The sequence below is a fragment of the Myotis davidii genome, unplaced genomic scaffold, assembly GCF_000327345.1.
Source record: "Myotis davidii unplaced genomic scaffold, ASM32734v1 scaffold609, whole genome shotgun sequence".
Lineage (NCBI taxonomy): Eukaryota > Metazoa > Chordata > Mammalia > Chiroptera > Vespertilionidae > Myotis > Myotis davidii.
In genome coordinates this window covers 2,402,269-2,411,571 of record NW_006300164.1, presented here as the reverse complement: position 1 = coordinate 2,411,571, position 9,303 = coordinate 2,402,269, and positions in this window count along the sequence as shown.

The window sequence follows — 9,303 nt, the reverse complement described above, 5'->3', positions numbered from 1 at the left end:
CAGCCTCGCTGCCTCTGCTCTGAAGTGTGGGTGCTGATCGTGGCAAGTCCCATGGTTGTTTCCAGCGCTTGGTCTTGAACATCAAGGCACAGCCCCTCTCGGGCACCCCAGGCTTCTCCTCTGCCTGCCTGCCGGCCACTGACACGGGTCTCGGTATTACCGCTTAGTTACCAATTGTGACGATCGACCGCGATTTCTCAGTGCACTTTTCCTGAATACCTTCCAGGGGGTTGCCCCGGAGGCCGGCATACTTTTGTCCAGGAACTTTGCAGTCTCTGCCCTGCATCCCAGCCTTGGGGCCTGCAGAACTTCCTCTCCTGAAAACCGGGAAGGGTCGCCCCCTAGAGTCACAGTCTGTCCATTCTTGGGGTGGGGGCCTTGGTGGGGATCCCGGAAGCTTGAGCCCCAGCCCTGCTCTTGCCCCAGCTGCTTTCCCTCCGCCTCAGACCCGGCTGGTCTGCCTCCCCAGGGGCTGGGCTCTGGTGTCCTGGCACTAAGGCCCCAGTGGTCCTGGGAGCCCTTGGCGGGTGGGGAGGGGTCGCCATCCTTGCCCCTAATCCCAATCCCACCCTGAACCCCCTCCTCCCGGGAGGCAGTTTTCCTGGGTTTGCCCCAGGGTCGGGGTCGTGGAGCAAGGCCAGGCTGGTGTTGGCTGGATGCGGGGCGGCTACATGGTGCTCTCAGGCTCCCCAAGGGCGAGGTCTGCCCTTAGAAGGCGCCTCTCCCGGGAGCTGCACTGAAGCTGGACTCCTGGCGGCTCCGGCCGGACTCCTGATTGGACAGTGACTTTCTGAGCATCACCTGTGGCGGATGCCTGTGACCTGGGCCTTCACACCCTCAAACGCTGGTGCCCAAGACCCCGGGAAGTCCCCCAGGTCCCCACTGACATGGGGGAGAGCAGGCTCCCAGCTGCTGGGAAGGCTGACAGGCAGAGGGAAGGGGCCGTGGGCTCAGGGGACAGCCCGCCCTCCCCTCTCCCCTGCTTCCTGGCCTGAGGATGTGTGGGAAGAGTCAGTTTCCATGTTTCACTTGCCAGTGAAGCGACTCTTCCCCTTTTCCTGGCACAGGGAGTGCCTGTGGCCCAGGCGGGTGAGCAGGAGTCAGGGGCTGGGGGAGGGAGGCCTGCCTGGCACTGGGACCTGGGGTCCCACCCCTGGGCGGCCACCGTGGTGCCTGCAAGCCCCGTCAGCTGGATGTGGGGGGCAGTAGCAGCCTCCAGGAAAGGGGTGCTCAGTGGGTTGGGGATGTGCTCAGGGGACTTGGCCCTGTCCCAGCCCCTCTGATGTCCTTTCTCTCGGGAGCTCTGGGGAGTGGCCACCCCCAAAAGCTGGTGTGGGCGCTGGCTGGGCAGCGTGCAGAGCAGGCGTGTGCCCGGGCTCGGGGCTGGCTCTTCGCTCCCATCCCTGCCCCCTGCCCGTCTCCCCTGCCTCCTCTCCATTCCCCTTCCAAACTGAGGGGCGGCCCTGGAGGCCGGAGCCTGGAGCTGGGCCCTGGCCGTGGGGCCAGGCGTTTGCTTTTGTCCAAGAGATGTTCGAAGCGTGTGAAGAAGCCATTTCTCTGGCGGGTGCGCCACGCCGCCCAGGGTGGGACCCTTTGGAGCCGTCCTCAGTGCGTGGCCGGAGGCGGGAGGGGTCACGGGCCTGCGCCTCGTCTTCGCCCGTGTTGGGGTGCGCCAGATGTTTTCTGCGTTGTCTCTGGACACGGTTCCCTTTCCTCCCTTCTCCTTGGCCGAGTGTGTGTAGGAATGAAAAGTTATTAAGATTGCATTTGGGGCCGTTTAACATTGTAACGGGCAACGGAGAGTCTGTGAAATGAAACATGACCCCAATATTTGGAAATTGAGGTCATCTCCTCCGTACGGCATTCGCCGGCCCCGGTCACGTGATCGCTTCTTGCAATAATTTGTGGGAAGAATCGTCCAAGTTTGGTGGGACTTGACCGAGATCAAAGGGTTAAATTTCCTCTGACTCAATCAAGTTGGCTGGAGACACCCCCTTCTCCTCCCCTCAAAGGAACAGTCGGTGGGCGGCGCCCGGAGCCAAGTCCTGCCCTCATCTGCTCCAGATTTCCGTGGCTGGAGGGGTTGGCGCTGTGGTCACTGCCCAGCGGCTGTGGCCACCAGCAGTGGCCGGGCGGGCGTTGCTCCCCCGGCTGAGGCGGTCCCTTCTCTGATGCTCTGTCCTAGGGCGGTCCCTGGGGTGCTGGCTGGAGCCCGCCCGTGACCCCACCCTTCAGATATTTCTGGATTCTCACCACGGCCACACCCGTAGCCCAGCACAGCTGATGCTGCCTGCCTCGTCTCTCCCATTGTCCCTGCCCCCCCCGCCCCTCCGGCCCCGCCCCGGGTCCCTGGGGAACAGGCGCCCACTGCGCTCAGCCCCCCTTCCTCACAGTGACGGACGCAGGCTGACTCTGAGCCCGGGAGGGTCAGGGACCAGTCACCAGACCCCGGAGGCGCTGGGTTCTCCTGGGAGGAGAGGGCGGGGTTCCTGCCTCCGGGGAGACCATCACACATGGGAACGATTGTGAGGAGTTTGCTGAGCCCTGTGCCCACATCATCTCCTCGGACCCTCACCAGCCTTCGGTCAGGGAGGCGCTGACGGGGGCTCTAAGCGGCTGATATTGGCATGTTCCAGCTGCCTGCAGCCTCCAGCCTGCCTTTAACCAGGCCCTCCTCCCACCTGCATGGCCTTCTGCCCCCGAAGGGTGTTGTCTTGCACCCCGCCTGGCCTGGCGGTCACGGGGAGATAGAGGTGAGGGTGGCAGGGCCTCTCCAGGAGCTCACAGTCAGAGGGGAGGCGCACATGGACCCGCTCACTTCATATTCACTTCCATGCCCGGCGTCCCTTAAAGCAGCCGGGAGGGTCGGCTGCAGTGGGAGATCTGGGGAAGCTTCCTGGAGGAGGTGACGCTACACTGGGCCTTCCCCACCTCACCTTCCCCTTCCTGTTCTCTCAGAAATGCACCGAAGCGCCGCCTAGCAGGTGCCCGGACCCCTCGGGTTTAGTCTGGCCCCTCCTTCCTGGCGGGACATGGGCCCTGCTGCAGGCTCTCCCGGCCACGCAGCTTCCCGGCCGGAAAGCCCCTCCGTAACTGAGCCAGCGGGGCGTCCCCAGCACCATGCTTGTCCCGGGAGTACCGGGCCAGCAGAGGCGGCTGCTGGGAGGAAGAGGGAGTCTCTGAGGGGGACAGTGGGAGACCTGGGGTCCCTACCCTTTCTCTGCCCTGGCACGTGAGGCTGGGAGTTCCGCAGACAGACAGACTGACGGACGCTCACAGCCTTGCTGGGAGTGGGGGCCCCTGTGCGGGGCGACAGGCAGTGGGTGTGGGGGAGCATCCTCGGCAAACCCCAGGGCAGTGTGGGCCGCGTGGGCAGCTGAGAAAGTGCAAACTGAGTTTCTCTCTGAGAGCCCCGCGGGTTGGCGGGCGGGGCCGGCACTGGGCCTCCGCCTCCCCCCCAGAGAAGGGGAGATGGCTGACCCGCTCCGTCCGAGGGCTGGCTGTGAAGACGGATCGGGGCCACACCTGGAAGCGCCGTGGAGCCTGGCGGGCGGGTGGTGAGCACCTGGTCCTGGTTTTGGTGACGTTTTTGCCAAAGCAGAAGGCGCAGTGCTGCCACGTCCTCTTTCCACCCGTGCAAGTGTCCTCAGGGGCTCCAGTCGCCGGGGAGACCCCGAGGGCTCTGCCACCCGCACGCCGACCGGGTCCGCCTCTCCCTCCTGGACCTCGGCCCGTCTGCGTGGAGGGTCTGCTTCCTCTGGGTCCCGTCCAGGCCACGCGGGGCAACACGGGCGGAAACGCTTTGCAAGCCTGTGTGAGGTTGTGTGTGTGAGCACGTGCATGTGTGGATATGCGGTTCGCGTGGACCCACGTGTGTGTGTGTGTATACATGTATACGAGCGTACACGTCCAGGCGTGTGCACACGCGTGCACACTGTCTCGCGAGGGGCTCCTGCGGGCGGGGCCTGCTGTCTGGGGAGCCCACGTCAAGACGCCATTTCTGCTGTTACCACGCCCGCCCCACCGTGTGGGTGATGCCGGATGAAACGTGGCCGCGGGGCCGCCGCACGGCCCGCCGGGCCAGCTGGATCCGATAATTTGTCGAGTCTTTTTTTACTCACAGGAGGCGATGCCCTATTATGGCTTCTGCCTCCCTCTATTTATATTCCCCATAGAACCCGCTTTGCTGGTGTCAGCACTTGGCCACATGCTAGTCTGAAGGGTTCTGGCCCAGCTGGGGCCCTGAGGTCCCCGGGGTGGGGCTGGCAGGGCCCTTCTCCGGGGCAGAGCCGCCACCGCCACGGGTGCGGCACAAGCCCAGGGCGCGGCCATGGTCAGGGGCAGGCGGCCAGGTTCAGGTCCTGGGGCCCTCCCACTGGCTGCACATGGAGCTGCCCGTGCCTCAGTTTCCCTCTCTGTAAGAAGGGGGTGATGATTGGATTTCCCGGAGGGTTTCGTGAGCATTCCGCGCATCGCGTGTAGGAAGCACAGAGGAACCCCGTGAGCACTGCCACGTCCTCCCTGGGCCCCGAGGCAGCGCAGGGCAGGGCCGGGGGCGGGCTGAGCGCCTGGCTCTGCTCGAGGACTGGCCGCGGTCACTCCCCGTCTGATGGGCAGCCACGCCGGTGCCTCCTGCACGGGGTGAGCACGAGAAGAGGCGACACAGACGGGGTCCCGGGGGGTGAGTTTATCGCCTCCCGCACTGTGACTTCTAGGTTCTGAGCCAGGGCGGGGGGGGGGGGGAGGGCGGGGGGCGGGGGGGGGGGCGCCTTTTTTTTGTGGGCGCACCACGTTGTCCACACCCCTCCCTGCCCTCCTCGGGCCTCCTCTACCTGACAGGGAGCAACTGGGGTCCAGACTTGGGAATGGACCCGCCCACACCTGGCCTCCCGGACATGCCCAAGGTGATGACTGACACGTTGGAGGGCACGTCCCGGGCGCTGGAGGGAAGGCTGTGGGACGGATGGGTGGGTGGACGGGTGTGTGCGGGTTCGTGGCCTGGGTGATGGGGGAACTTCGTTAGACACGGCACACAGCCTGAGCCGCCATCTCGTCAGCTTCGACCCCCCCCCACTGGATTTTCCGGCAGGTTCCCCCCTCAGTAATGACCCCACACGGGAGTCAGTGTTGCCACTCACGGTGACTCAGGCCTAAGACATGGAACCGCAGTCTGACCCACTTTTCTCCAGACTTCATTGCTCAGGACTCCACTGGCCAGAGCTCGCCGGTCCTGCCGAGTGTCTGCGCGGGAGGGGAGGGTCCCCCTCTTTTGCTTCCTGGGTCTGTGTAATTTGGGGGTAATGCTCTTCTTTCCCGCCAGCACCTTGGCCATAGGGATTCTAATAACATCTCTATTTTTGAAAGAATAAATGCCACAAAATTACTTCGGAATGTGTGTGTGTGTGTAGCAGTGTGATCTGGCCTGGCTGGTGTGGCTCAGTGGTTGAGTGTTGACCATGAACCAGGAAGTCGTGGTTCAATTCCCGGTCAGGGCACAGGCCTGGGTTGGGGGCTCGATCCCCAGGGTGGGGCTTGCAGGAGGCAGCTGATTGATGATTCTCTCTCATCATTGATGTTTCTCTCTCTCTCTCCCTTTCTCTCTGAGATCAATAAACATAAATAAATGTGAAGACTCTGGCCCTTGCATTGAAAACATGGTGCTCTCACAATGAAGGCATTTCAGCCTCCGTGGACGGTGGGCATGATTGTGCTCCCTCTGTGGTGGCGGCAGCGACGGGTAACCGAGGGGCACGTTGCCCAGGGCGGTGATCTGAGCTCCTCGAGTCTCTTTCCTGCAGAGGGTCCCGAGGGAACACAGGGGAGGCGGCTTTGGGAGGCCTGGGAGGGGCAGGAGCCATGTGTGAACCATTTGGGCACCTCTGCCTCATCAGGTCTGTGCTGGGCTCGAGCAGCAGGTGCCCAGGCGAGCAGTAGGGCGCCGTCCCGCCCTACGGGAGCTTCCGGGGCAGTGGGGGCGTCAGATCCCTGAACAGGCAGTTGCATCCAGTGAAGCAGATTGGGAGGCAGGTAGGGTGGCAGGTAGGCAGTCAGGTAGGGCATGCCACTGGCCAATCTGAGGAAGCCCCACAGGGTGGCACCTGCCAGCTCTCAAAGGGGTTCTGGCCAATCAGAGGGAGGTAACTGACAGCACCGGTGGGGCACTGGCCAATCAGCGGGAGGCAACTGCCAGCGTCAGTGGGCACTGGCCAATCAGCGGGAGGCAACTGCCAGCGTCAGTGGGGCGCTGGCCAATCAAAAGCATCGGTGGGCACTGGCCAATCAGAGGGCGGTAACTGCCAACACATGGGCGCTGGCCAATTGAGATGAGCCTGCTTGGCCAGGACCTGTGGCTTCCAGGTCCCTCGGGAGCTGGCACTCTCCCGTGTGCACGTCCTCTGGCTCCCGTGCGTGCTGCCTGGGCCGTGCTCATGGTCCTCCCTCCAACCTGGGCCAGGTGGGTGTTCGTCCTGCAGATACAGCGGGTGCCGGCTCTGCGGGCTCAGCTGGCGGGAGGAATGGCAGCCGCCTGCGCCTCCGCCTCCACTAGGTCATTACCATCAGGACACTGAGGCCAGCCGCCCGCAGAGCTGGGGAGGGGCTTCCGCAGCCTCAGCCTTGGCGGAGGGAAGTCCCCGGGGCAGCCAGGGGCCTGTGCTTCAGAAAGAGGTACCACCCTCCCCCCCTCCAGGGGTGAGAGCAGCCTCGGAGCCCTTCAGTGCCGCCTTTTCCGCTGGACGGGCGCAGGGAAGACGCTGCCTCACAGCCCTGCGCCCCGAGTCGTCTTATTTGGGGGGCTGAGCACTGTTTGCAGGGGGCCCTTTAGGGCGACGCTCTCTCCCATCTGGGTAGTCTTTGGGGGTGAGGTTGCTGGGGTCCGTGTTTACTGTTAGTTTTCTTCCTTTGCTTCCCCCCTTTCTGTTTTCTTTGGGGAGAGTCTGAGATGCGAGGGCCCCGGTTTCCTCGCCTGTGCCGTTCCTGGCCCGTCCTCCTGGGACGGGAGGCTGAGGCCACAGCCTCCGTGCCAGCCGTTCTAGGCTGCAGGGCCCCGACTGGTGTCACGCAGAGAAGGACTGAGGGACACTGTGCCTTCTCCCACCTTGAGAAGGGGTCCCCTGGAGGAGGCGGGGCCCGGAGCGCCTCCTGGCGGAAGTGCAGAGACAGGATTCCTGCATGTACGGCTTCCCAGGGAATTATTGTGATTCAGGTTCAGTTTACAGAATGGCCCTTTAGCACAGAAAGCCGCTTGGTTAGTGGCTGGGCCTCACCTGCACTTTGGGAACCCAGGGAGCATCCTGGGCACTCAGTGCGGTGGTGCCAGCGATGAGAAGGGGCCGGGCAGTGTGTGGGCGGAGCGAGGAGTGTGGGCGTGGCGTGGCGTGGGGTGTGTGGGCGGGGCGGCGGAGGGGGGGGCGGTGAGTGAAGCCCGTGCTCCGGAAGGAGGCTCTTGAGACCAAAGAGAGCAGAGGTCCTTGCAGGATCCTCCTCCCTCCTCTGGGACAGCCTGCAGGGTTCAGCCTGGATGATGGGGGGAGGGCACCTACCAGGAAGGAGCCAGGAGGGCAGAGAGGGGGCCCCCTTTAAGAAGCGGGGGTGCTGCGGCTTTCCTCTCCTGCCTGTGGGTGAGGTCTCTGCCCCGGGCTGGGCGGTGGGGGAGCGAGCTTCAGGAGGAGGCCTCCCTCCACCCCCCAGTCGGCCTGTCCTCACGCGCCCTGCAGCGGCCCTCCTGGGGACAGGCTCCCACCGCCCCTTCTGGGGCAGGGCTGGCCGATTGCAAACAGCTGCCTGGCCCGCGGCAGGGTTTACAAACGCTGGGAAGGCTGTTTTGCAAGGGCTGCGGGCACATGGCGCGGGCTCCGCTGCAGCCTGGAGAGCTGGGAAGTGAGGACAGGGGTCCCCTTGACTGTCCTGCAGGCTCCGGGCCCACCCACCACTGTGTGCTCAGGTGGGGGCCAGCTGAGGGGTGTTTGGGCCCCGGCGGGGGGTGAGGGGTGGCCAGGCCCCCGGCGGGCCCTGGGGTCCGGCACTCCCCCAGGCCTCTGCTGAGTCTAACGGCTGAAATGTGAAGTAGAGTAGGAAGAGCATATGACACACGAGGGACAGAGGGGTTGCGCCTCCTAATAAGATTTTCTGGGCCCCTTCCCTCCTCTCTGCTTCCTCCCCTCCTCCTTCCCTCCTCCTCCCTCCCTTTTACTTATCCTTAGTACTTTCATTTCACATATTGTTTTATCCTGATGACAGCCTTTTACAGGCAAGAAACCCGAGGCCCCCAGTCAGGCCAGTGTGGCTCAGTGGGTGAGCGTCGGCTCATGCATCGAAGGGTCTCGGGTTCGATTCCCGGTCAAGGGCACGTACCTGGGTTGCATGTTCGATCCCTGGCCCCTGCTCAGGATGTGTGTGGGAGGCAACATCTCTCACATTGAATTTTCTCTCTCTGTCTTCCTCTCCCTTCCTTCCTGCCTCCCACTCTCTCTAAAAATCAGTGGGGAAAAATGTCCTTGAGTGAGGATTAGCAAAATAAATAAATACAAGAAAACCCGGGCCCTCGGAGCCCACAGCAGAGCCCCCCGAGTCACGGACGTGTGGGCTCTGCCCCCTCGGGAGCAGGTGCGATGCTTAGAGCCTGAGTGAGGGCGTCTCGGCCCATCGGAGGAGACACAGTCACTTTTGTTTTTATTGATTTCAGAGAGGAAGGGAGAGGGAGAGAGAGGAGAAACATCAATGATGAGAGAGAACCATCAATCGGCTGCCCCCTGCATGCCCCACACAGGATCGAGCCCGCAAGCAGGGCCTGTGCCCCGACCATAGTGAAACCGTGACCTCTGGTCCATAGGTTGATGCTCAACCACTGAGCCCCACTGGCCGGGCCTTGGCCACGATTTCCTTTTCTCTGGGGTCTTCATCCTGCAGCAGGGCTGAGAGAGGAGGAGGGGTGGTGCGACCTGGGACCGCCACGGGTGGCCCTCCTGCCCTGTGTGTATCCTCGGGCCCTGTCGGTGTGCGCGCTGGGCCTGGTCTCGTGAGAAAGCCATCACTTGCTCCCTGTCCGTTGGTACCCACTTTCCAAGCCGCCTGAGTCCTGAGCCCCCCAGTGTCCCCCACACACGTCTGAGATGACATCTTCGGGGTCGGATCTGGAGCCTGCGTCCAGCTGCATGCGGTGTGTGTGCATGTGTGTGCGTGTGCGTGTGCATGTGTGCGTGTGTGCATGCGAGCGTGTGTGTGTGTGTGCGTGCGTGTATGTGTGTGTGTGTGTAGGGGTGAGCCGCCTTGGTCTGAGTCAGTTTTTCCATTTTAGGGGGAAGG